A 6,140-nucleotide genomic window follows, 5' to 3' on the forward strand; every position below is an offset into this window, starting at 1 on the left:
TGGAGAGAAAGAGCCACTGTTTGAATCCCAGCGGGGGGAACAGATGTGAATGGCTCGGCAACACATTGTTACCTTTGCCTCTTGTTCTCACTGTAAACAGTACTGTAGTTAACACAGAAAATGGATCCTCTCCAAAGGGAGAAGAGAAAGGGCCGCACTGGTGTGTTTTAATGAAGTGTAATCACTTTCAGTCTCATTTGACTAAAATTACATTCAGCTCAGTGTTCTTTAGCCTTAGCTGAAGTCACTTTTTTTTTATCCTTCATGATAGTATTAGGGCTCTGGAGTAGGTACATCAAACTTTGGACTCAGTTTAAGGGTCAGGCCACACTGGGCGTTTTGGGGAGATTGGTCGCTGCAAAAACGAGGCGATTAGTCGCCAGGCGACCAAATCTCCCTGAAATGCCCAGTGTGGCCTGACCCGAAGGTAGAAGTTAAAGGGATACTGTCATGGGAAAAAACATTTTTTTCAAAGTAAATCGGTCAATAGTGCTGATCCAGCAGAATTCTGCACTGAAATCCATTTCTCAAAAGAGCAAACAGATTTTTTTATATTCAATTTTAAAATCTGACATGGGGCTAGACATATTGTCAATTTCCCAGCTGCCCCTGGTCATGTGACTTGTGCCTGCACTTTAGGAGAGAAATGCTTTCTGGCAGGCTGCTGTTTTTCCTTCTCAATGTAACTGAATGTGTCTCAGTGAGACATGGGTTTTTACTATTAAGTGCTGTTCTTAGATCTACCTGGCAGCTGTTATCTTGTGTTAGGGAGCTGTTATCTGGTTACCTTCCCATTGTTCTTTTGTTTGGCTGCTGGAGGGGGGAAAGGGAGGGGATGATATCACTCCAACTTGCAGTACAGCAGTAAAGAGTGATTGAAGTTTATCAGAGCACAAGTCACATGACTTGGGGCAGCTGGGAAATTGACAAAATGTCTAGCCCCATGTCAGATTTCAAAATTGAATATAAAAAAATCTGTTTGCTCTTTTGAGAAATGGATTTCAGTGCAGAATTCTGCTGGAGCAGCACTATTAACTGATTCATTTTGAAAATTTTTTTTTTCCCATGACAGTATCCCTTTAAGTACTCAACATAAAAGGTATTTTATCACTGCCAGAGATCAAAAATATAAACCACAACCTTTTGTAATTCTAAACTAAGATAAACTACATAAAGCAAAAACTATTGGAAAACCTAAAACAACCTGTATATTAATTGAACCTGGCATATAGCTGTAGATTAGCTGCTAAAGACAGTGCTGCTCAATACGCTGGCGCTCTAAAAATACATGTTAATAATGTTGTTCTTAAGGTGACCATAGATGTAACAATTACGAACTTTCTTGGAAAAGATATTTCCAAGAAAGATCGTTCGTTTCAATACACACGTGTAGAGCTGAATCGTTAGATATACAGGTAGAAAACAATAGCATTCTACCTGCATTTCACTATTCAGCACTAACAATGGCCGATGTTTGGGTGCCTTCAAAGGCACCCAATCAAAATTTTCCGTCCAGCCCAATCTACGAGCCGACTGATATCCAAGTCTCCTGCCGATATCGGTCGGCTCTTTTCCCACCATACACGCACCGAATATCGTATGAAAATTTGTTTCATACAATATTATCTGTGCGTCAATGGCCACCTTTAGAAACAGAAATTGCTTCTACCATATCCTCCTTCATAGAAGCTCTTAAATGGGAACTATTGCAAAAATGAAAATTTAATATAAGCTTCAGTATACTGAAATAAGAAACTTTGTATATATAATCAATAAAAATGTTCTGCATTGTTTCTGAAATAATCGAGTTTGTCTTCACTATAACTCTCTCAGCATTTGATTCTCTTCATTCTGTCGTCATGGAGCAGTTGGGTGTCAGATGAATGACCCAATATATCTTAAAGGGGGGCTTTCTTTCCTAGCAGATGTATTAGAGCTCACTTAAATAACTGATTCCAGTAGAAACAAAATCGAACAAAATAACTGCCTTTTTCACAAATTCTGCATGTTGAGAGACGATTTTTAATAGAGTGAGCTCTAATACATCTTCTAGGCAAAATGAGCCCCCCTATAAGATATATTGGATCTAACTGTCAATGAAAATCTGACACACAACTCCTGCTTGAAGAGAAATTAAGAGAAACAAATGCAGAGCGAGGAATAGTGAATATAAACTTGATTATTTCAGAAATGATGCAAAACATTTAATTCTGCACGATAATGGAGTGCTGTACCTGTGAGATTTACACTTGTTGAAAGCACAGGGACAAAAGTCAGTATAGACAAAATCCAGAAGCACACCAAATATTGTTACTGCGTGAAAATAGGTGATTTATTTACCCATAGGGGTCCGAAATGTTGCCTTGATTGTAAAATGCTTATGGGCTAAATAAATAACCTATTTTCATGCAGCAAATATTTATGGTGTGCTTCTGGATTTTGTCTATGTAGAATATTTAATTGACTGTGTTTAGAAAGTTTCTTATTTCAGTATGCTGAATCTATATTATCTATATTATATTATATTACATTTTGGTGATAGTTCCCCTGTAAATCTGATATGATTATTTCCAGTGCTTGTATTTAAAGTTATTAGTAGTTGGAGTCTGTACATTTTTTCCAACTCCAGATACCCAAAATTGCTCCCGTCTCTGACTCCATAACTCCGACTCCACAGCTCTGGATAGTATGAAAATTGATAAATATGCCCCCAAGTTTGCCATGAAACTAAACAGGACTGTGAAACGAAAACTTGCTAGGAAATAGTTTATTTGTAGGTGCTTGATGAATAGATAAATAAAATAAAAAATATTTTCACTTTATGGGGTTAATGATCCGTAATGCCTTTACATTAGAGACATGGAAAACCAAGGACATTTTCATTCACTAATATATATAGTGCCAGCAAGATGCATTCATTTATAACAAACAGGGGTCTTACAGCAAAGTTTAAACATTATTATACAAAACGGGATAAACATTGTATCAGGGGTTCCTGCTCACAAGAATTTACAATCTAAATGTACATCAAGCAGCCACAAAGGTTTTCAGAATTAAGAAAAACACTGACAATTACTGGGAAATACACTCTCACAAGCAACTCCATATTAAAAGGTTCACCTACAATTGTAGTCTGATGCTACTTAAGGTGGCCGTAGACACACAGATCCTATCGTACGAATCGAGGATTCGTACGATTTTCGGATTGTGTGTGGCGTGTGCTGACATCTTTCGTCCGACGGCGATCGGTCGTTTGGTCGATCGGTCAGGGTTGATTTTGACCCGACCGATCCCGCCGGAGCCCATTGCGCTTCGTAATCGGATCGTTCGGCCATACGCCCGAACAATCAGAGTACCCCCGATATAGCCACGCTCGTTAATGGCATATCGGGCAAAGATCAGCTCGTTTGGCGATGTTGCCAAACGATCGGATCTTTGTGTCTATGGCCACCTTTAGAATCTACTACATGCTACTTAGGACTTTCCCTGTGTATTCATAATAAAACAAATTCATATGATACGGTAGCCATAAATTAAATTATTCTGTTGAATAATGTGATGAGAATGTTCAAAAACCGTTTATAGCTCTGTCAGTCATAAATCACTTGATAACTAGGCTCAAGTAAGTTCTTTATACACATTCACCACAGCTCCCCAACCTTCATGCCAGCAATATGAATACAGAGTGTCGACTTACAGGGCAGATGTTGAAAACTTCAATGGCTGGCTGCAGAAACTGACAGATGGTGCCCCAACCCCCTATATTGTAATCTGGTATAGAGGCAGAAGACATATTTTATGCAGGTATTTGTAATGAAGTAGACCTAGGGGGTTATTTATTAAAGGTTGGTTTGTGTTTTCCCTCCAAAAATTTGAGATTTTTTAGGGTAGTTTCACTAGAAAATTGAATTTTTTTTGGATAATAAAATAACGTATTATGCCCCAAAGCTGCTAAAAGCCTGCATCTGAAAATACTCAGGCTAAAACCTGCCAATGTCATGTAGAAGTCAATGGCAGTGGTCCCTTTAACTATTTGAAGATGTTTCTTGACTTCGTGATTTTCCATTTTTTATGGTTTCCATTAGGGATACACCGAATCCTTCACGAAAGATTCAGCGAATACGAACCGAAACCGAATATTGCATATTTTTATATGGTACATAAACCATTTGAATTTGGCTAACAATTAGTGATGTTCAGGCCGACCTTGCACGCTTTTCTGCACCGTCAAATGCCGGCTTCCAACTTCCGGGTTTGTATTTTATAGACGATGTGCCTGCTCGCCCTGCCCCTTTTGTGACATCATCAGCGGGGCAGGGCAGCGCCTTCCAGGTATAATAACACATCAAAGCTCCAATCTTGCTAATACAATCAACACCCAACGTAATGACATCACTGTGGATATTCTGATAAACAGAATATGCTGATTGGAGCAACATTCCAGAGGATATATAGCGAAGCAAGATCCTATGTACAAGTTATTCTGAATTGAGAAAGCCAGTTGGATGACTGGTGAAACGTCTTCAAGAAAAACACAGCAAGTCCAGTTTATTTGACTTATTTCTATAGATATACCATGGCCTTGATGAATGAGAACTTTCACAAACATATATAATAAAATGAGTCGAACAGCAGTCTGTAGGGAAATAAGTGAATGCACTCACATCAGTGCCACAGACACCCAGGCTTTCCACCAGTCCTTTACCAAGGCTACACTAAATGAGGCACATCCACAGCACTAAACCACAATAATAATAGGCCATGTTTCTAAATAGTCAGGAATGTTCTCATTAAGTGACATATTTGATAGTTAGACAATAAGACAATTTGCAATTTCTCTTTACTTTTTCATTCTTTTTATCTTTTCAGTTATAGGCTTTTGTTGCAAAGCCCTCCAGGTTGGAATTAAAACTACTTGGATGCTTGGTCTCACTTACCCTAGCATCATAGTATGAATGGCAGATTGGAGGACAGATAGGAGAGAAAAATGTCTGAATAGAAACATAATTGCTATACTTATATGTATATTAATGACGATACAATCACAGCCCCAGGGTTAATTTACTTTATGTTTACCAGGGTCAATGGCAATCAGATTGCATTTTAAATTTCATGTTGGAGAATATAAAAATGATAATAGTTAACAAACCAATAAAAAAATGATGACCAATTGCAATTTCTCCCAGATTATTGCAGTCTACATAATATTCTTAAAGTTAACTCAAGGCCTACTACTTCTTTAAGTGCATATTTAGGAAAGTACACTCATTTACATTTAGGGGGTAATTAGGTCGCAGGTTTTTTTTTTTTTGAAAGAGTTGAAGTTTTAAAATGTAGTTTCACTAAAAAATGTATTATCCTCTGAAACTGCTAAAAGCCTGAATCCAAAAATACTCCAGCTACAACCTGTCGAGGTCATGTAGAAGTCAATGGCAGAGGTCCCTTTAACCATTTGTAGATATTTTTTGCTTTCATGATTTTTGTTTTTTTACGCTGGGTTGAGCTCAAACGCTCGATTAATTCGAGGTTTTTTAGCCTATAAATTTGAGGTATTCAAGTTTTTTCCCAAATTCCATTCAATCAAGTTTTTTACATAAATAAGCAAACATTTGAGTTGTAAGTTTATTCGAGGTAGATAAAACCTTACAAGCCTCACAAACGAGTCCTTTAATAAATAACCAGCTTCATGTATGTTTGTTACAGTAAAGTTTGTGATGGTTGTAAGTAGTTTTTTTGTGTTCAACTTGATTTTGGAGATGGAAAGGGCATGCACAAGAAAATACTGACATCTTGTGGACATAATTGGATTTTCAGAACTCTTAGGTAAGATTATCATGCAGAAATTTTTCCTGTATAGTTTTCGATAAGATGAAAGTCAGGCATATTTATGTATATGTGTATACACATGTATAATGTGATAGAATCCTGCAGATAAATGGTATACTACAGCTATAATACAGACCTTTGGGATGCAAAATGTTTCTCTCTGCAATAGTAATCAATGAAATGTTTCCTTCACATTAACAGATAGTTCTGTTGTTTGACTTTTCTTGTATCCATATAAATTTCATGGCAAAATCATGCTTATCTACACTACTTTTGTTTTACTAATTGGATTAATTTTACTATGCCACAGATAT

This window comes from Xenopus laevis, chromosome 8L (assembly GCF_017654675.1).
Source record: "Xenopus laevis strain J_2021 chromosome 8L, Xenopus_laevis_v10.1, whole genome shotgun sequence".
NCBI classification, from domain to species: Eukaryota; Metazoa; Chordata; class Amphibia; order Anura; family Pipidae; genus Xenopus; species Xenopus laevis.